The sequence below is a fragment of the Temnothorax curvispinosus genome, unplaced genomic scaffold (assembly GCF_003070985.1).
Source record: "Temnothorax curvispinosus isolate PA1 unplaced genomic scaffold, ASM307098v1 QBEX01011098.1, whole genome shotgun sequence".
Lineage (NCBI taxonomy): Eukaryota > Metazoa > Arthropoda > Insecta > Hymenoptera > Formicidae > Temnothorax > Temnothorax curvispinosus.
In genome coordinates, this window is record NW_020220878.1 from 605,907 (window position 1) to 629,743 (window position 23,837).

General features: G+C 34.4%; 1 protein-coding gene across 1 annotated transcript in view; it reads left to right on the plus strand.

Annotated features, from left to right (window-relative positions):
• LOC112461135 overlaps nucleotides 1–23,837 on the plus strand; it is a 130,472-nt gene that overhangs the window by 29,401 nt on the left and 77,234 nt on the right. The gene's annotated exons all lie outside the window — the stretch shown is intronic.

Sequence of the window (23,837 nt, forward strand, 5' to 3'; positions counted from 1 at the left end):
TCTATTCTGTTCAATTTAAAATGCTAAGTTTTACGTATGTGATTCCTAATCACAGATGTCTATACTTAACTAGATCGCTAACTTCGGACTTTGGCTATGGAAAATAACTGTAACGGCCGACTCCCAGATAAAATGGCGGCGGTGCGTGTGTCGTGCGTGTGTGATACTCGGCAGGCATGTGTATGTGTATGTATAATGTGTTGCGTGAGTGGCCATTTTATGAGGGAGTAGCTTGACCGACCAATGGGCCGAACCTAAAAATCCTGCCGACACACTTTTTCACGGAATTAGCGATCTAGTTAAGTAGTATAGACATCTGTGTTCCCAACATATCAACGTACTACTTTAGAAATCTAAAAAGTTTTCCCTTAAAATTTTTTTTCTATTCAACTCAAATGAAATTAGACTAAATATGTTTTTAATTTTTACCTTTTCTGCTTCACTTTTACAATTATATTTTATCTTATACGCTGAATGTATAAATTATAAATCAATGTTATCCGTCGCGCCGTCAGTAGCTCACATCGGTGAGGGTGAAATGCTTTTTCTTCCCCGGCAATCATTGACATTTGTTTGCATAGAAGCATGCCCATTACGCGCGCAGCGTCGTTCTGTTCAGTTCCAACGCGAATAAGATTTTTTTTTAACTTGACCGCGACACCTCGGACAATACGAGTGCATAGAACGAGGCGCTGTGATACGCCTGTTCAAAATTGCCAGTCGTAAACTATTTCTTGTGTATCGTGCTTTTCATTCGCTTTTGCACTCGTTTTTTTTCGTGCTCGACGAAGATGAACGCATGCTACTCTTTTAGGACGTTTATTACATTGTAAGGGAATCAACAAGAAATTACGAAAACTAATGGAAAGCGTTGTTAAGGGAGAAAATAGCGAATCATAACACATATATAATCCCCTTACTTACAAATTAGAGAAATGTGTAAGGTCCAGATAAAGTTCTGTCTTTAGTGAAAGGAAAACTCGATTTACTTGTCCTTTCAATGCAAAAGACCACGATGCGAGAAGCATCGCTCGATGTTATGCGAATAGTGTGCACCTATAATTAATACTTAAGATAATTTTTTAATTATATGTTGTAATGACGTCTGCAAAATATATTAGTACAGTATGCACAAATAAGCGCATTAATATGAATTTTTGTGTAAACGTTTTTTTATCCAAGAAGTTACAAAACTTTAAAAAAATTTTAAAATGTACCTATAACTTGACCTTTTGCAGTTTTATATTATAAATTCTAGAAAAACATTTTTTTCAATAATATATTACAGCCTTATATTTTATAATACCGTATAGGTTGTTTTAAACTTTTTTAAACGTAAGTATCAGTTTTATATTTTTTACTAAAATATGATTTTTCCGGCTATATAAAAAGGAAAATTTTCTTTCTCTCCTTCGCTTTAAGCCTTTATAACTTTCCCTATTTATGGTTCCAAAATAAAGCTTTGTTCGCTTAAGTATTTCAATTTAAGAAGAAAGGAGATAAAAATATTTATACTTTCCTGAGATATGTACAGATAATGGTATTCCCAGTTTAATAAGAGTAACACGTATACAAAAAATTGAGGTATAGTAGCCTAGTATAGTTAATAATAAGATATAGAATTTTTTAATGCATCTGCATAATTTTTTCTGGTGTGAAATGGTTTCTGATTAAACTCAAAAGTGTTAAATTCGATGTAAAACTGTTTGTCGCGTCATAATGCACTGTTATTCTTATCGTTATACGAACTACGACGCGTCATTATGTGTATATATTACACACACACACACACACAACACACACGGCGAATCATATTTTACAATTCGATATAAATTAATTCCGAAGGATACGAATTGGTGCTAAATTATCACTTTGGCGACGTTTCTCACGTGTACTTTTCTTATCAAACTGTAAACATTATAATAAAATTTAAAAACGATTTTTTGGCATAGTGGAGCGATAGACAGGTGATGCATATGTGGTCCCAATAATTTCTCTATTATATTATTAGAATTTTTTTCTCGTGACCCGCCAAAGTGTAAAATTTTTATAAGGGCTTTTAATTCCGTGAGATTAATATCTGATAAATAAGATGGATATTTCGTATGTTCTCGTTTTCGTGCAATCTCTCAACGTTAGTATATTTGACAATTACATCTAACAATTCTTTTGTAAAAAGAAGAGACCATATTTCTATTGGAGTGTTCTTATTTTTCGCATCGCCCAACACTTCAGGTTCATAATTCGGTACTTTGTCTGCTTCTGTTTGTTCTTTTTCTGTCGGCGGTGTAACGGACAACTTAAAGCACTTATTGACGCCATACATAAAGCGGCTTTTCAAGGATCCAATTCCTCGCGTCGAAGCGTGCGCTGCCTCTTTTTCTTCACTTTCAGCCGGTGAATTTATTTCTTGAACGATATAATATATTTCTTCATCCGATTCGTTATTACTTAATTCTTCAACATTATCTTCTTCTGAGGAACTTTTATTATTATCAATAGGTTTTTTAAGCTGAGTTTGCAACTGCTTTCGCAAATCTTTCTTCTGTTCGCTGGGCGTTTTCATTGCTGACTAAAAATTATTGAAGATATTAGTTTATATTACAAAAATAAAATATTATTAAAAATAGAAACATGCATCAATGTATATATATAAGTAGCTTTATAGCTTTATAGTAACATCTTTTATTCTTATGGTTTATTTCTGTTTTTAACTCCATACATCTAGTAGTTAGAAAATGCTACAATATTCGGACATGCGCGCATAAGATTTCTAAATAACTAATTTCTGTCAAAACGTTGTAACATAAATGATATGGTGAGTGTTTTATGACTTTTTCTGCAGTACTGCAGGGGGATTCAATGCTCCAGCGGATAACGTACAGTCGCATGTCGCCGAAGGAATCGTATAACGGCTCCATTTCCATTGCAAATCTTTATTGCCTCGACGTGGGGTTGGGTCAGTTTTATCAGTACGGAGTCATTTGTTTTCTTTACTGGTATCCCGCCTCATGAAAATGAAACTCGATTACTCATCCTTTGGCATTGCTATCGATTTGTCCTCCTCGTTTATGTCTGTGTCTTACCGTTTTTCTATTTTTCTAACATCTCTGGAACTATGTAGTTCACGATCATTTTTACATTGTAAAATGTTTGGAACTATCTCATTGTGAATATAAACCATCGCAGAATATCAGCAGAGCTCAAAATTATTAAGAACTTCGTATATTTCTTAAAATTAACAGTCAATTTATGATATATATCATAATCGTTAGGCAAATTCATTCATTTCTGTCACAACCGCTTTTATTTCGTTCAAAACCTTTTTCAGTTTTTCTTTACTAGATGCTAATACTTCTGCTATATTATCCACGAATCCGAGCATCTTAATCGTCTGATGCGTATATTAAACTATTCTGTCTTTTATACTATTAATTGCCTGTTCGATATACAAGTTGAAAATTATAAGCGGTGACAACACGGATCCCCGTCTCACTCTCTTTCTAATATCTATCTCCTCTCTACGTTCTCAATTTCTATAACCGCCGTTCGCTATTTGAACAAATTGTGTATCACTCTTCTGTCCCTATATTTTATCCCTACATTTTTAAGTATTTCGAACATCTTTTTCCATTTTACGTTGTTGAAAGCTTTTCTAAATCTACAAATCTTATATAGGCCTTCTTTCTTTTTTTTATATTTTTCTCTGTTACTATCCGCATTAGTCTTCCCTTAATATTTTTTCCGCTTTTTACTTCATCTTTCTTTGATTCTAGTTAGAATTTTCGATGCGTGGGAGGATCATCAACTAATTGTTCTGAAGTTTTTGCATGTATTTGCATCTTTCCTTTTTGGAGTATTAGAGTTACTATGAGTTACTATATATATATTCCGTTTGTACTCTTCCGGAATCTTGCCCGTCTCGTATGTATATGTATACAGCTAACTAATTTAAATAAACGACCTAGTAGTTCTGGCTTCGCACATTTTAATACTTCTGATGCCTGCAATCCATCTATACCTGGCGCTTTATTGTTTTTAAAATTTTTTAATGCTAGTTAAATTCTTCCCTTATTATAGGATAGGTTATCTATCTCATCAACATTATTTTCCCTTTCCGATAGATCTCCTAATTCTTGTCCCGCATATAATTTCTCTAAATATTTCTCCCATCTATCTACCTTTTTCTTGTTTTCGATTAAGATATCTCCCGTCTCGTTTCTAATGTTTTTACTTTTAGGTTCTATTTTTCTAAAATTTTTTCTAATTATTTTATGCGCTTCGTCAATTTTCCTACTTTCAACTTATCCTCCACCTCTTTGCATTTGTTATTAATCCCTTGTTCTTTAGCTTTCTTGCATTCTCGAATAATTTTCCATTTTACCGCCTTATATCTTTATTGCCCTACTAATCTAGCCTATTCTTATATTTTCGCATTTTCTCTATTAAACTCATAATATCTTTTTTTATCCATGCATGTTATCTTTGTAAACTCATATCTTTTGTTATCCATGTTACGAACATTTATACATTGTAAAATGTTTGGAAATATCTCATTGTGAATACGAACTGTTGCAGAATTCCAACTGAGCTCGAAATTATATTGAAACATTAAATCTCGTGTATTTCTTAAAATTAGCAACAAAGGACCTCAACAATTTATATGAAAAAACCGTTTTCGGTTTATTTGCTTGAATTTGTAATATGTTGTAGTTCTTATATTTCGGATAGAAAGTCTCTTTACGATACATATTAAATATAGAAAGTTTTATAAACCAGCACAAGCAAAAATTACATTATATTCTTAGCTTAAATAAATATAATCTAAAAGTAGCAGCTACGTTTTAGTACATTATTGTAAACGACTGTACCTTTTTACGTATTTTCCATAACATTTCGAGAAATGGAATTGCGAGAAACTTTAAAAATAATACTTTTTTTTTCACACCATTTGAACTTTAGAGAAAATGTCAAATCGTAAACAATTGATTTCACTGCAAAGTTGCCCGATGAGAGCCATATCGAACGCAATATCCAAGAAGCAATATCCCCGATGCTCATATCGTTGCTGATTCGCTGCATACCTCTACATACATATACGCGAGAAAATCGCACGCTGCACCGACGCGGCGGTTGAAGAGCAATCCATCGCGGCGCCACACCCGTCAATGTGTACGGAAAAAAAGTTATTGGACTTCACGTGTGTCCCGCTGGCTGCACATTTCCCGCGGGTGTCCGTGACTGAAAGGAGAATGAAAGCATCATCCTCCGCTCGCTCCGACCCTTTCATCTTGCGGCATTATCCCGTGGACGACGAGGCATTTTAAAATTGCAATACATAGAATACAATGGTGACTTTATCCAATTATTTTACGCTTTTGCTTTATCGTAACCTTAATTGAATTTTTATTATGTAATATTGAGTACTTAAAAAAAAGTTTCCCGACAAGATATTTCTGAGGCAGAGTATTTCCATATATTTTTTAAAGTCAAAGGTTAATTTCACAGTAAAGTAAGTTGTATAAAGGGCGGGATGCGAAGAGCAAAAGGGTCTTAAAGATACAAGATTTTTGGCTTAAGACTTTCGACAATTCTGCGCGGCTCTGCTTTATCCTCGTCTAGATCGGGATTATTCTGCCGACCGGGCATTAGCCGAAGAAATGCGACGAAACTTTTGCATCCAGCCAGCAGCATTTAGTTTCAAGTTTTCACACCTGGGAAGCTCTTCGGTGAGAGGAAGCTGCTCGCGATGCGCCTGACGTCTGCTTCGAAACTTCCGGAAGTTTTCGATTAGTCGCTACGGTGCATATGAAACTATTCTCCTGGATATCAAAGATGTTAAAGGCCCCCGCATAATGAAAAATATAAGGAACAAGGAGATATTAGCGTTTAGAAATAAGAGATCACGAATAATTATTTCTGTTGCCTGTATTTTTCATCGTGCATCCAACTTTATTCTTGATTCTTTAGTCCTAATTGCTAATATCTGTTCCTTGTTCCTTATATTTTTTATTGTGCGAAGGCGTTTACCTTTATAAAAAAGAACAAGCCTTCTGAGTTGATTATGGATATTAATGATACGTCGACATTTGCTGATTAAAAGAAGTAATTCTTTTTCCGATCTTGTCAGAGTTCATGTATTTTGAGAAGTACCTATCTCATATTCCATTCTGTGTTCTTTATATTCTATTTATTTATTATTTATTCTAATATATACAATACATGCGGATATATTTTATTAGATAGTAAAAAATAATATAAATAAATAATATAAAACAAATTATTAAAATTTATCTGAGCATTTTTCTTGAACATAAAATTCAATTTGACTATATAAAAATTAAAAATTATATAAAAACCTACTAAATATCGTTATTAAAAGTAATGTCTCGGTATATGTAATATGGATTATGTATTAATTATTATAACATAGATTATAAGTACTATTTTACATTGTATAAAAGTTTTGCATCTAATTGTAGTGTTGATATAATTATCAAGCATCTATTGTATCACGCATCAAATTGTATATTGATATTCTAAATCAAAAGTTTGACATATGGTTTGTGCGATTAAAAAATTAGCGTTTGATATTCGATAGGATATTGTATAACGTTTTATTTTTCTTTTAGTTTTAAAATTCCGTGTGATAAGACACTAGTAAGATTTTCTGGTGGAGGGATGGTTGCAGGAGTCGGTCGAAATGAATCATAAAAACAGGGACGGCAGGTATCGAGGCGGGTTTGTGATATTAACGTTGCGAAATCGCGGCTGCACTTTGCAGGCAGCACGCGGGTCCACGAGGCCACAATAAGCCATTGTGGATCAGCAAAGTAGTTTCCGATATCGACCGATAAATTCAAATGTGCTCTCGAGCAGCCATTGAGGCGCCACGCCCGTGGCACGTGCGTCGACAGAAAATCGTTAAGGATGCGGAATAGCAGTGGCAAAAAGGTCCTGGAGGGGTCATAGAAGCAACCAGAAAAGAACAGCAGCGGGAATCGAACATTAACTGGCGTTATTGTCGTTATTGTCGTCGGCTTGCTCGTAAAGCAAACAGCGCATCGTGTTCTCAATGGTACGACTTACGTGTCTTGTGAAGATCGTTAAAGAAATATATAGGAACGCATACATACATACATATACATACATACACATATATATATCTATATCTATATGTATATATATATATGGTTGACACGTATTTGGCGTGTACCACTTTGTAATTATTTTTTATTACATTATAAAAAAGTTTAGCTTACAGTTTTTATTTAGAATTTTCGACATTTAATTGAAAATATAATTGTTATCAAGAATAAAATATGGATCCTGAAAAAATGTTTGTCAGAAAAATAAGTAGATACATAAATATATTCACGTTCGTGTTATAACTTAATATTTTGTTGCTGTCATTACGTACGCCTTAAAAAAAAGATGAAATCAGTTTCCAATGATATCTGACATACTATTCATTTGCAGAATTTAGCCTTAATGCGTTAATATACCGATAATATTGTCAATGTCCTGCGGTGATTTAGTCGCGCGTGAGATGAGTCCTCAGTGAACTCAGATGTCGAGGACATTCGATTATTTCCAAGTCCGCGGATCTTCGAGCATTATTCAGCGGCGAGTGTTCAGTTCGGCTAAAATTGATTACGTCCTGGGATGAAATTGTGAGGAGAACAGGCACAGGGTACTTCAGCCGCCGCGCGATTAGAAGAGAGGAGGCGGATCCTGGCTGAAGAAGTAGGTTTGATTTTGACTTTGAAGCATCCTCGATAGATCCGGATCAAACTGAACGACCGAGTTTCTGTTATGTCGAGTACGAACGTTGCTCTCTTTCCGCTCGCCGTATGTGCCGCTCATATATATGCAACGAGGGTGAATTGAGAAGCATAGACCGGGGGATGTAAGCTCGAAGAGTAAATCCATCGGCTAAGCTTAGTTATGTAAAGTCCTGCTTGAGGCGACGTAGTCGGGCTTCGCACCTGCGATTCTGAAATCCTTGAAAAACCTACCTATGTGTGTGTGTGAGAGAGAAAGAGAGAGAGAGAGAGAGAGAGAGAGAGAGTGTGCAGAATGTCGAAGCGAGTAAAGTTCGAACCTCAACAGCGCGTATAACTTTGATCAGAATTTGACATGAAATTGCATATCCGAATTTTTATGGAGTTCTTTAAGAGAAGAGACGTTCCGCGTAATATTTAAATTTTAAATGTGTTCTGTTGACACTTTTAATCTTACATATGCAGAAAATTACTTGTATATAAGTAATTTTTACTCTGGTTGATCATTATATTAAAGATAAAGACTCGTAACTTCTAGGAATTAATTTCCCAGATAAGTTACGAGATCAGTGCGACTGCCTTGCCAGCAATTGTAGACATATGTCGTTGTTAGTTTACTTCTTGCTGTATGTACATACATACATGAAGTACGATGAGGTAGGAGTATTTGCTTTTAGCTTCAAGAGTCGCATGTCAACCAGTTTCCCCCTTAATTTCTAATCTCTCAAAGGGGTGGTCCGTTAGATTAGTCCTTGCAGAATTCCCGTAGTAATAGTAATCACCAGTCCCACCCCATTTCCAACATCCTCTCTCTACCATTTCAGCATTTGTGGAGCAGAAGTCGCTTTAATATCTTTTCGAAGACAAGACCGCACAAGATTAATGTTCCTATTCTCCTGAAATTAATCCTCAAATTTCCTGTAGCTGTTAACGTTGTTAATGTAGCTACGTATAGTACTATAAAAATAGCTTTTGAGCCACATAAGTTATTTTTATAGTACCTACTGTACAGATATATTTTTTGTGTAATATTTTGAAGTCAGTAGAAGAGTTATTAGATTCATTATGTGGCTATAAAATAGGTATCATAGGAAATTTAAAATGTTTTTGTTATTAAGAACGATAATAGATGTTCATCAAAACTTTGTAGCTTTAATCAATCTAGATTTATACATTGCTTCGCGTTGCAACTCCTCGAAACTTTCTCATTCTTCAAAGGGTTGTGACAGTTCGGTATTTGTAGAATTTGCAAACTAGTGGCTATCGGAAGCTGAGTTTCCTTTAACTTTCTGGCTTCTACAGCTGCAATTTGGTTTCTGTCTTAGTTCATCTAATTTAGTGTTTTCCTAAATGACTTCTAAATGAATTAAACTACCGTATTTGAGAAAATTGCGATTTTTGTCGAAGAAATTGTAGATTATCTTTTTTTTATTAATTCAAATTAATAAAAATTAGTTTGCTAAAACTTTATTTTCATTATTTTTGTTAGAAGTAACAAAAAGAAATACAAAACTTTTTATGTTTTAAGATATAAAATTTGCTTCTATTTCCAAATTTACGCTAAATTATCTCTGGAAAGGAAATTATACTTGATTTCGCGCGAAGAAAAAGTTCTTTTCTTGACAGCAGTAATCAGTAGTTAGCCGCGTCTTATACCATTTGTAAGGAGGTAGCACTTTGATAACTCTCTTGAGGGATATAACGAAACGAATCCTCTGAACTTTCGATCATCAGTGCGGCCGCGTCGCCTGATTGCGAAGACTCTAAAAGAAGAAAAGTTACTTCTCTGTAGATCGAAGGTAACGAGCATAGCGGCATTCTTGATGGTTATTCGTGCGACAAGACGCCCATCGCGCTCGGTATTGGGGCACCCTCGGGATAAAGCAGGATTATTCGTTGATTTCTTCTTCTTCAAGATCTACGCCGCTTGGCTATTTAATTAAGGAATTACAGACGCTCGTTCTGTCTTTGGAGAAGCGTCCATTTGTAATTCCACCTGCGTTTTTGTCTCTCTTGTTTCTCAACATTCTGTTCTTTATCTCTCTTTTTCTCTCTCGTGATCTGCCAGCTAAGAAAAACATAAGCCGAGAGCAATTCACGAGCAAATTGTGAATATTCATCGTCTCAGCTTACGAGAGTTGGAAAAGTAAATTGGAGTTTGAACATCGAATTATTCGTTCGTAATGTATTTGTTCAATATTCATTACTCATAATAACGTATTTTTTATATCTTTGCGTTCTCTTTCCCAACAGTTTTATTTTTCCAACAAATGCCGGGAATTAGAAAATGAGTAAAAAAGCGAATATGTTTTTTAATTCTAGTTTTTTTCGAAATTTAGATTGTAAAATCGCTACTTTACGTGGTTATCTATGGCTCGATGGATTTTAGATTTATCTATGATATTCTTTATCTCTGATATTTTGTACTATATCAGTCAGTAATCGAACAATACCCGGCGCTTATCCTTGATTCTTGGAAGGATAGAAAGGACGTATCGTGGAGTTTGCTGGCTAAATCCACAGAAATTGGTGCTTACACTCTTCCGGCACTATCGTTCCTTCCGGCGGACAATCGTTTATAGCTAACAGATTAACCGCACGATGCGAGTTGCTGTCGTTCGCAATCCTTTTAGCCTCTTATCGTAATTGTTTGCTAGGATTAAAAAAAATTTACAACTTGGCTCGTACAGCTCGTATAGCGTGTCTTATATTAATACACAATTTTATAATTAACTAGAGTTTTATTTTAATACAATTTTAATACAATTTTAATTTAAGACGTAATTAGTATGAGATAAATAATTTAAAAAAACGAAAAAATGAATGCAGAGTTTAAATTAAATTTTTATATTAAGAAATATTTGTCTTTAAATCCGTTAAATTCTAAGAGTTTGTAGTAAGAGTTGTATAAAGAAAAGCCCGACTTTAAGAGTATATAACTGTACAATACTTTCGCACGGAGAATTATTTTAGAAATGTCACCCGCAGAAGAAAAGCTCGATTTTGTTGAAAGCAACAGTACGTATTACTCGCAAACTCGTAATGATTGGAGACGCCAAAAAGACGCGAAAAGAGACATCGAACAAACGAGAAAGATAACCGGGATGAACGTATGAAGAAACGAGCTGGGAAAGGTCAAAAAAAGAGAAGGAAAAAAAATATAGATGGAAAGCTTGAGAGAATCTCGCGGTGGAATACGCTTCTGCGGTGCACTAAACTTTCAGCAAAGTTTGTCGGAAAGAAGCTTGCGGCGACCGGATCTGCGGAGCATCGTGGCTCTTTCAACCCTCTCCCGTCGCAGTGCACCCTTTCGCGCCGAGTGCGCATCAGTTATGTTGCGTTGTACCGCGACATGCAGCAATGCCCGCAACACGCGCAGAATTGTGGCACCTCGGTTGATCGGAAAATTTACCGCCGCGTTAGAAATAGGGCACAACACATTGAGTACAATGCGTATCAAAATATTCCATTATGCCACGATATACAACGTTATTATGCATTGAATGCATAATATATAAACATATTATATTAATATTAACAAAATAACAAATATACTCATAATATATACGTTATTGTTAATTACTTATTAATTTTAGGAAAATATGACGTGTATTTATGCGATTCTTGTAAGTTTATAAACTTGAAAAAAATCTGGTTTTGAGATTTCTTATAAAGAATGCTCACACAGAATGTTTCGTACTTGAAATTCATAAGACTATTATTCTGCCATCGCGCGTGCGGAGTTATACGAGTTTGCAATTCGGGTGAAAGAATTTTATGCAAAAAATATTCCGCGCCGAGATGCCGTTTCAGTTTCTCCTTCGCAATCCGCGACGGGTCTCCATTCCGTTCAACCGTAGTTTTACAGTTTGTCCGAAAGTTCCACCGTCGCGCGAACTCCGCCAGGATGGATTGCTGGCACAAGTTAGTGCGCGCGAAGTTCCGTATGACCGAACGTGTAGCTTGTAAATTTCTTCTCGCCGAACGATATATCTTTCGCGATGTAATGTTAGCGAATGTTTCTGGTCCGCGAGCGAGCTAATAATTCTTACAGCACCTGCGTACAGGTACGAACAGATAATCCATATCCTTTGACCATCTCATTTCTTGTAATTTTTACCTTGCAATATTACTTCGGCAATTCTGATTTAATATAAATGATGCTGGTCATATAGCTATTTGTTATTTCATTATTTTGCTATTTCTATCATATATGTAAGCGTTATACATGACAATTATTTTTAGAAATAATGTGACATAACATTTAAAGAGAATTATCTTTTTTGTTTGTGAAAAAGGAAAGAAAAAAGAATATTATTAAATATAATCGAATTAACTTTTATTATTTTGTGTACCTATTTCAATTATTTGTTTTATGCCGAGAAATGTTTTTTCTTGAATAGAAGGTAATTAAAGATAATGACGCTTATAAGCGATTGGATAGTAAAAAACTAAGGGGATATAAATTGCTTTTGGACGCAAAACTCGTCCGTTTTGCGTATCGAGCGAGAAAGACGTTCGCATAATTTGCTCATAAATATTGCTAGTCGTCTATATGGCGCGCCGCCGTGCAATTTGGTGGCGAATTTGTATGACGCAGGTGCAAGAGCACTTATGCAAAGTGTATTTTATGAACGGTACACAAACGCACGGCTCTGATATTTTCTAAGCGAGTTAATTGTTTTATTTTCTTTTTGTAATCATCAAGGTTCGAAAGAACAGAATTTTTTATATTTCGTAGATGTATATAGCAGAATTCAGCAAAACATTTCTCTCCAAACTGATATCTTGTTTTTCGGAAAATATTCCGCTCGGTAAAAAATTATTTTGTCTCATGTGAGTAAATATGTCGAGCACAAAAATGTTATTTTTAACGATATTTCGGGGAGAAATACGCATAGCGGTCCTGCAATATGGTAAAATAATGCTGTATTGTTATATTTTAATGTTCCAACACGCGGGTAGAGGGAGGAAAGGAAGAGGATTAAAAGCTGCGCGATATAAACTACTGGGATAGAATTACGTTGTTGCTATTCATTAGCGGCATAAAGAGCAAGTCGCGGAAAATCCCGCGTTTACCCAGCTCACTATCCTCCAATGATCAGGAGCTACAATGTGTTTCCTCGCTTTGTCTGTATTCTTGTGCCTCGCGGGCTTAGCTTGTTTGTTGCGCTTTGTGCCCGTTTCTCGCTCGGCGACTTCCACTGTGTTCCCCCGTTTTTATTTGCACGTTAATATTACATCTGCTCTGTTATTCTGTAGCTTTTGCGTAACGCGGGCATAACAGAGGAATACGTCGAGAAACGGGGAAACTCCGCGCCGAACGAGAAACTCGTAGAGAAAACTCGTGTATTTTTCCGCGTCGAAAATATTTTTATTCTCATCTAATACGACGGATTGTTTTAACTGGCGTCCGTGTATCGGAAGAATGTTAGATACGTGTGAACGATTTTAACGCTCTGGGCTATGATAATGCTGCAACAGTGCGTTGAATTCTGCAGTTATTTTTTCCGATAATAGGAGAATGCCGGATTTACCACGAGAATTTGACTATTACCATAAGGTAATATGCTTATATTTCAGCATTCAAACGTAATTTCTTTACCGAGCTTAAAGTATTAATTTTATCTAGCATGAAAAGTTAAAGCTAAAAGATAAATAAATAAATAAATAAATGTTTATTTTAGTTTTTTCTGTGTTAGAAAGAACATTTGATACATTTACTACACCTTTATTGTTTGCAAATTATAACTATAATTGTCAGACTGATATTTGTTGTTACATTTCTTCAATAATGCTTTTGTAAATTCTAAATCAGTCATGACATTATGAATTATAGATGTCATGTTAAAAATTAATTAATATTAAGATTAAAAATCTGAAGGTTATTAATATACGAACGCACGTTATCATTGTTTAACAAAAGTTTGAGTTATAAGATTTTAAAGATAAAGGATTTAAGAGATTTCTCGAACATCCAGTATATATTATCAAGCAAAATAATAAAGACGTAGGATATGATTAAAGACTCAATTACTACCGGTGCGACACATTAGTTCCAGCTGCTGCTTGCATGTGCAAAAATGTCAGTAGCGAGTCTCGTTACTCGGTTCTCTCGCAAGAGCTATCGCGGGAATGGCGAGTAATAATTTCGTAATTACCAGGCCTGTTGCTCCCTGGGGAGAACTCGGCGCGGTCATGGCAAGTATGATTTTGCATTCACGCCGCGGATTCCCAAGGGTATCGTTGTTGCCAGTCGTGACAGGACGGGAGGAAGGAAGAAACTACGAAAGTGGAGAATCCCCCTCGCGCGTCTTTCGTGATGGCCTTTTTTCCCGCGGAAATGCTCGGGTTTTCCGCCCCGTCTGTCATTGTGTCTTTTCTTTCCCGTATTTGTTGCTCTTTATGTCTGCCCGAGTCATTCTTCCAAAGTCCATTTTCACGTTTCAATAATTCCTCTGTTTTTATATTCCTCTGTTTATGTCACGCTATATGACGTATCCTAGAATTGGCATTTAATAAGTCTAACGGAAAATTATGATGTAATTGAAGGAGCTTGCATGTCCCTGACAAGATAACTATATATATTAGTCATCGATTATTTTTTTAGAGGGTATTCAATAATAGAATAGAATTACGTTTATTTCAAACATTTTTAATTGATTGACAGAGAATATTTGCCTACGAGTATTAATCACGTAAAATATATTTTATAGAACGCGCTTATTTTTTATTCAGTATACCCGATATCGCGAAGCGGGTGTTTCGTTCCCGCAATAAATTTGATAAAAATTTCCAGCGCTTTACCGGAGACAGTTTGTAATTTGATCGCGAACCAGATCCCGCGTTTACCATGAGCAAACCCCGCCATTTAGCGCGAATAAATTTTCGCTTCTGTCTTTTTCATAGTGTCTTGCTCAGTGTTATCCGAGCTTCCCAAAAGCTCCTGTAAAATTGTGCGCGATTTAAAAATCTGGGAATACGTTCGTTAAATCACTAAACGATAACTATATTATAACAAATCTGAAGCTAACACTTTTATTTCTTAATTTATTTATAATGATGAAATATGTATTTATTCTTTATTTATAATAACTGATATTTTATTACTTGTTGATATTCTTTTAGCCAAGTATACAATACATATATAGTTAAATTCAATTTAACTAGAATATCAAATTTGATGTATTTTTCATTCAATAAGCGGACATTGTCCATATTAACGTTTACATGCGAAGTAATATGTGTATTAGGATTTATTACAAATCAATTAATACTTAATTTATTTTTGGCACGAAGCCACGAGATCAGATGGGGAGTGACTCGAGAGAGAGGTCAGCACGAGATCGGATGATTTATCGTCGTAATTAATTTGGCACCGGCCGCTGGCTTTCGCGCGTCACGCGAGAGATACACAGAACGGAAGAAAAAGGGTCATGCTCAGGGATTATTAACGATGCCATGGATAAGCACGATTCTCAAATTTACGTCGGTATCGTTATTTCCGCTCCCCGAACATGCGTAACATAAAAATTACATTAATCTTCAAAAGTGTTGTAAAAATTTCTCTTCCTCTCATCTCGTTCTCCGCTTATAAACGCGTATGCACTATGTATTTTTCGGAAACCCATGTTTACCGCAGTTTCCTTCAAAACTACTGTAATTACATTTGCAACTGAAAAAAGTGGCGGTCATGTTTTTATAACTTGAGCTTCTAAATTGCTTGTGTACTGTGTGCTACAACTAGAAGCTCGCAACATACCTATGAAAAATAAAAAAATGTTTGACATTTTTGCAATTACAATTCGTAATGTTGTAGTATTTTCGCAGTTATTATCGCAGTTTTTCACGACTTTCCCTTATAATACTTCTCTTATAATGTTACAGTAATGTAATATGATGTTCAAACAACATCGAAAATTGCACTAAACTTGTAAACGTGAAGTATTGCGGCTATATAATGTTGTTTAAAAATAATCAAAGTTTATTTTATATACTGAAGCTTCTTTTATGTGAGGTTCTTATCGTAAATATGTTTAAATTACACAAAACGAGGATCGAGTTTCATGACCGTACGTGGCCGATTAAGAGGGTCGGGGATTTTGGAAAGTTCAGCGACAAAACGTGAGTGTAAAATTGTCGAGCATTTACGTTAAAAATATTGAAAGATACTTGAGAGTATTCTTGTCGTGTAATAGTCATTATTTCGTGATACAATCCATGATTTTATTTTCATACAATACTGACAGTATTTTTTACTAAATTTGAGACTTGTTTTAATTATCTATTATATTATAATGTTTTCGTTATATTTTTCGGTAAAAGTAATCGTTAACGAAAAGAATTTATAACATATTCTAAAAATTTGTCATTCATTCTTACGCAAAATATTATTTTTTATATTAATTTTGTAATATTGAAATTTTTTTTTCATTATATTTTATAATCAACAGAATTCATGTTGATGTCTTGAAATGATAAATACTTGAAATTATAAAATATTTAAGATTTAAATTACAATTCTAAATTAAATCAAACTAATCTTTTTAATTTATACCTATCACACAAAGTATATCTACAATATTTTTATTGAGAATTATACTATTAGTGCCTAAGGAATCGCCATACAAAGACATGTCTATTAACACAGTGTACCTTATATTCTTAACAAGCAATATCTAACGAGAGGCTTTGTTCCATCAATGCACTCAGTTGCCGCTATAGTTGATCATACTCTGCCATATACCTGGTCGTCGATTATTCTGACAAGCAATAACAATCGGTGACTTCTCCGTTTTCGTTTCACACAAATCTTCAAATTAATCTCGAGGAGAATTTAATTAGTTGACGAACAATGGCATTGTGACGTGAGACAGAAACGCGGGGATGCGGAAACCGCGTCGATCAGTCATTCACAGACCGTCAGGTACCAACATCGATTACTCTTGCCGAGTGCACTTAATCCACGGCGTATATTGTTAAGCATTAATCGCGGCAGCGGTGCCGCGCAGAATGCTACACCGTTCGGTGATAATCGATAATCGCACCACTCTGCTAGCGCGCATGATAGATCTCGCTGGAAAATTCGATTATCGGCTCCATTTTTTGGTAACGTGACCAATCATTTATCGGTCGGTGAGTAATTCTCGTCCTTATGAAATATTTTGCGCGCTGGCAAAATTTTTTCCGACCTGTAGGTGTAGGAAGAATTTTCAAGATCGTATTACTTTAATATGCTTAGAAATTTTTGTATAAACTTACAAAAAACTTTTAAATTTCACTAAATTAAAATTTTGATTTTTTTTTGAAAATTTTACGATTAAAAATTCTCATATTTATTTGTTTATTTTAAAACAGAAAAAATTTTTGTAATGATGTTAATAAAACATCTTTATATAATTCTATCAATTATATATTTCAATTTTTTTAAATAACATTTTTTTTGAAATAAGGACAAATTTGAATAAAATACTAGGTATATTATGAATTCTACGTTCATTTACTGTGTAGAATTTTCATTGTTAATAATATAGTATTAACTCGTTATGTGAATATCCCATGCCATTTGAGAACTTCGTTTCTAATTTTGCGGTAGTGCAGTCGAGCATTGGTCAGACGAGCGCATTCGTGTCCGCGCTCGACCGTCACTGGTAGGTGCGGTGCTCGACAAGCGTATCGATGGTTTTACAGCTCGGTCCCTTGCACCGTGATCATGCTATTCAATATTGCCAAAGGTTCACTGCTCGACGAGAGAGCGCCGCGCTTTTATCATACCCAGCGAATGTGGCCTCCTTCGTCGATCGTCGATGGTCATTCGCCGTTATATCAGTCGAAACGAAAGGGCATGATTTCCAGCGTACCGATTACTTCTTCAATATTTGTTCGTTGCACTTTCCTATTCGAATGATAGTTGATTCCATGTCTAATTGATTATTCAATGACGTACGTGCTGGTCATTTTGTGACTTCGTTGTAATGTGAATTTATCGATAAAGTTTGTGCAACAGAAGCAATTTACTAGCATGCAGAAATTATAAAGTTTTGTTTTTTTAGATGTATTTTCTTTTTTTTCAATATTTACAATAAAAAAGAGTTAATAGCAAGAAATAGGGTAGACATTTTTTGCATGATATAATTTTCAAACTCATTTGATTGTTTCATGTTTTTATTATGAAGTTTTATGAATGTTTTATACGAAAAATAATTTTCACAAATATTGAAAATAATTTTTCGTATAAAACATTCTGAAATATAATTACAGAATAAAATATTGAAGTTTGCATGTATGTAACTTGCTAATGGATAAATGTATAATTACAATATTACAAATTTACAATATTACAATATTACAATATTACAAATTTACAATATTACAATATTACAAATGTATAATTACAAATTTTTCAAGCAAGTAGCGCTAGTTTTAGAAAAATCCTCTTACGTGCATGAATAGAACGTTACACATTCTTATTTACTCTGACAATGTAAGGCGGAAGTTAGAATTTATTTTTAATACTTACGTATATATATTATATTTTTGAGCCGGTATTCTCTTTTAATTTAGTATAATTTTTAATTATCTACTGCATTTTGATTTGATACACTCGTTAAAATAATGACATGTAATTAAGTATATAACAATCACTGACAGATTTAGTTTCTGCCAAAGCTGATGCTAATGCAACATGGTTAATATACAACATGGTCTATATAAAATATTATAAGCTGTTTTCTCCTAGCCGGCTTTATGTATGACTTGAACAGCTTGCAGATATTATGGAATATATTCTACCCCGTATTTAAGTAATAATAAACTTTAGGAAAAAGTATCAAAGTAAATTTTTATAAATAAAATGCGTTAACATGTTATTTTTTTATTTTACAAAGTCGTGTATACAGGGTAGTAGTTAACTGCACTAAAAGATTTTAAGGGGTGATTTCTCACACAACTTTAAGATGTAAAATTTTATATGATTATACGTCCGAAATGGCTTAGTTTCAAATACAAGGTATTAAAGTTGAAGGAAAAATTGTGTTATTTCCAAAAATATCAAAAACCACTCGGGTTATTTTGATGAAACTTTGTGTACGATTTCGAAACAGCACCCGCTTGCGGATTTAAAATATCTCCAAAAATGACAAAGTTACCCTTATATACGAATTTTTATAATATCCCGTATTTTCATCCCTTTGTAATCTCCGGAACCGTGCCTATGCTGCGTGCATTTTAAAATTTTACTGGGATTAATGTTTCATCTAATAGTACTATTTTCCATAAAAAAAGTTTGAAATTCGAGGTTCCAAAAATGGGCGAAATTTGCCATCACTTTTTAACTGAAAAATTGTTATCTAAATGCAAGTAACAATTATCGACAACTTGTAAATGTTTCGTACTATTATAACATTTGAAATTGAACACTATTTTTGTCACGAAATCTGGCAAAGTATCTGTACCAGGACAAGTTAGAAATAGTCAGAAATGCCCGGTTCTAATGCAAGTCGCACGATACTGCGAGTACACACCATGTATTTTTCTGAAAGCACCTCGGAAACAATCGTTATTCCCTCCGTCTTTATCGCCGATGGCAATTAAATACCAGTGCCTGCGTTGCTTTTATTGCTTTTATTGGCGCTAGATTCTCGTTGAAGATTCTCTTTGGCAATCGTGAAAAAAGCAATTAACTTTGTGCAATAAATACGACATTCGGTCCGGATTTGAAAATGCCAAATTGTCGTTTTGGATAAAAAAAAATTTCTATTAAAAATAATCAGCTTTCTTTTCTCTTCTCTCCTCTCCTCTCCTCTCCTCTCTCTCTCTCTCTCTCTCTCTCTCTCTCTCCTCTACTTTAATTATTAAATAAATTAAATTTTGAAACAAATGCAAATATTCATAGAGAAACCCGGGGCATATATATGACGGGATCATGGAGTATAATGGGATATAGTCGATATCTTTTTACAGAGATGCTGCCATGTAATGAAATGTTTCGAAATTATTACTTTAGATGTCTCTAACCACGTATTGTTATCAGTTTTGATATTATTTTTAGCTAAAAGATGCTATAATACAAGTTGTTTAATGCGTTTGCTGTGCAAACGCTCTCCGCGACTGATTGTGAGTTGCAGTTTCTTTGATACCTAAGAAAAATATATACTGTAATAAGAAAAGTATTATTAATAAACAATTATTATTAATTAAAAGTGTAATAATACATTCCTACATAAATTGCATGTTCTAATAAATCACTTTTAAGATGTCTTGAACATTAATAAACGAGTTTTGTGAGGAATTCTATTATATTATACTCCGCATAAAATGCATAATAAGGACTTTCAATAGAACAGTAATTTTATTTTTTTGAACTATTCTTTTGCGATAAAACTGTTTTTTATAGTGGATATTTTCAAGAATATTTTAATACAAGATCAAGTTTGTTTATTTATTTTTAATATATTTTAAACTTGTTTAAACCTTAGCGTTCCCATTATGCCTCGGGTTTCCCTATAATGATATTGTTCCAATTGCATCCAATGGCTAATAATAAAGCCATTAAATAAAGAAGTACTGAAAAATTATTTGCTTATTTATTATTATATTTCATAATAATACTAATTGGATTTAAAATTGCCTATATTATCAATGGTTTACAATTAAAATTTATTTTATCTATATTAAGTTATAAAAAATTGTTCAGCAGGATCTTTTTTTATGCTAATTCTATTCTCTTGTAGAATTTTTGGCGTACAGTGTGTTACTTCATGTTACGTTTTTGTCAGTCAGTTTGAAGTACGATAATGAAAGGTGAAGCTATATATGTTTGACTGCCGTACCGGAGATGTGTTCAAAGTGAAGGAAACCCGGTAACGATCTCGCTTCGAAGATTCGAGAATTGCTAGACCCTTCACAAAAGAAGGGGGAAAATTGCCGTGCTGAATGAGATCGTGTGCAAAAGGCTCAGAAGATTCAAAATCAAAGGACTACGTAAGTTATAGTAAAAATGTCAAGTTGAAAGGAAGTATTACTATCTTGACGAGAAGCATAATCATAGTATTATTTAAAATGTTAGATCTACGTATAGTTAATAAAATATATTTCGATAATTTTAATTTCATATATATGGATTGTCTTCTGTATTATTACAAATAAAATTTAATTTTCTAATTGAATTATAATCGCAAACATTTTATAACAGTAAATAATTTAGATTAAATAAGTTTAGATTAAATGTGTTACTTATAAATTTATCGAAATTGATGAGTTTCGGGATTGAGTAGCATTTTAATTGTGTGCAATTAACTTGCACTTAGATAATTGAATCTTTACAAATAAGAACGAACGTCGACGAATAAAAGAATTCAAAGGTAAAACTACCAACGATTGAAGCGTTGGATTGCCGTCGTCACGAAAAACCGAGAGAAATCACCCACTCGAATGTGATGGTACTAGGCCAGCTTCAAAGTGCTCTTTCTTGCTTAAACCAGGATAGCTTGTCGTGGCTTTTCATGGCACTGATTCTGTCAGGAGCTCTTCCATTTTTTTTTCTGTAGAGTTGATTTGCTGGCACGAAAAAATTGACATGTACTTGCGCGAGCATCAAATAACTTTTGTTTTTCGAGTAACGATTCGAATGTGTGGCAGTGAAATTTTCTAAAGGATGGAAATGCATTCACATTATCTATCATAAAATTTACAAATTTCTAACTATATATAAATATAAGAATATTAAAAGAGTTTTTCAAAAATTTTCAGTTTTTTTGACATATTTATTACTTTACTTATATTTTTTAATTTGGAATTATAGATTGCTGCATTCATACTTCTATTTTTTATAAATCAGTTTTAGGTGATGGATTAGATATATTTATAATATTCAGAAAAGCATACAAATTATTTTATATTAGATCGTAAAATTGCTTGTTCACGAGAATTTAATTTCTCTTTACATATGCCAGAATGTGGTTCATACCGGCGGAAAGAAATTTGGAATGCGAAAGTTTGAATTTATACGACGTTCTAGACTTTACGCTCGTTTCAGCTGCAGTTTCCCAATTTTATGGAAATTCGTGCAGCTCCTATATTGGTGGAAACAGGGATGGAAGATTTAGCAAGTCTGCGGTATATATATAGCTGACTGTTACTTTCTAGTAAATGTACGAGCAAACGTAGATTAATTTTAAAAAAATTTACATTAAACAGTTATATGAATCAAAATTGAAGTTTTTAATTTGAAGTTTTAAATTTTGATTTAATTTCAAGCTTTTGATTTAAATATATATTGGAAAAAATATATTGGACAAAACAAAGTATGTAATATAACTATAAAAAACTAAATCGTATACATCGGTAATAGCACAATTGACACAATTTTTGTGTTCATGAAATGTTACGTTGCACTACGTCATTTTTCGTCGATCAATCTTCATTTAAAGCATTGAAAGTAGACCATCAATAGAGTAACGTGAAATTCACAGCTTCATGCGAGCACCATTGTTGCGATTTAATGCGCTATTTTCCGGACAAAAGACTGAGAGAAAATAGAAATTCTCCCTTGACTTCGTTTTATTCCAGCTAATTTGAAAACGATTTGGTTCATTTCGCTTACTCGATTGCAAAACTGTTACGCGTGCAATTTGTGTGATACAGTTTAGCAACTTCAATGACACGGTTTATATTTTTCTTACTGGATGGATTTTTTAACGTTAATGGATTTTTCAAACGTATATACGAGTGTATATACACGACGCGAATTTTCTTCCGTATCGACGAACTCGACGGTTAGCGCAATTTTCTCAGAAATTTTCTCATGGGGGAAAGTTGTGCGCCGCACGTACCCGATCTTGGGGATTAAGGCGAAAGATATGTCGGATTACCTCGGGATATATAGTGGCAGCCACGCAATTTCGCCTTACTTTGAACATCCCTAAGTCTTAATGCGGCTTAAATGACTTTAACGCCGCTATACGACCGATGTTACGCTCTCGTGCTTTGCATAGGTGAAGCGCGCGCATTATGCGTTCACGAACGATTTTCACGGATTGGTTCCGCGGTGTGTTTCGATCGCTGAAAATTCTCGAGAACTTAACGTCGCATAATGCAAAGCTGACTCGGCGGAAAAATCCAAGACGCTGAATAGAAGCCATACTAAAGCAGCCTGTTCCGCGATGTCGTCTTTTCTTCCTCGCCTTCTTCGTCGTCGCCGTCGTCGTTGTTATCATCGCTGTAGTCGTGTTTCCTTAACGTGACCTCCCTCTTCGTTTTTTTGAATCTGTTCCCCATCTCGACCCTTTTACAGACAAATTCGCTTCAAATTGCTTCTGAAAATCTCATTTCCACTATCTGAGATCCTTGTCAAAAAGGAAAAGAATTACCCGCCGTTATGTCAGATACATGAACCGCCTTCAATGTACTGGTGCGCGCACGATAAAGTGTGTCGAAAAGAACGACCGGGCGAGGTATCCTGAATGAAACAAGAAAAGCAGAACGAAAATACGCCAGCGTACGTAGAGAGGATGAGAAGGCGCGGCGCTATTTTCCGCTCTTTGAAGATCGTTGATATAAAGCTTCCTGGAGCGATGTTTTCGTGGGTATGAATCGTATCGCGTGAGCCATGCTTGCGGTTGAAATTACGAAGCAGATTGCGAAACGTCGATGGAACGTACGCACACACGTGGAGAACGCCCGAGCGGGGTATTCAAATTACTTTCCCTTAAAGTTCGCTCCGTCAAGAAGAAATTCTTCGATACACGGGAAGCGCTTTGATTCGCGTATTTGTTTCATTATTATACCAAGTTTGATGAGCAAAAAAGAAAAAGAGAATTATCCACTTGTGGTGTTTGCAATTCCGCTACGCCATGACAGCTCTGACGGCTTTCTTTTTCTATCAGATTCAAATTTCGCGAAATGCGAACTAGAATTGCGAAACGCGATTGCACTTGCTTATTAAAGTGCACGAGAAAAATGTTTCCAACGTATATAATTTCTCTTTTGGATTAAAATTTTTAAATTTTAATTAATCTTCTTTTTCTGTATTATATAATATATTGTGTCATATTA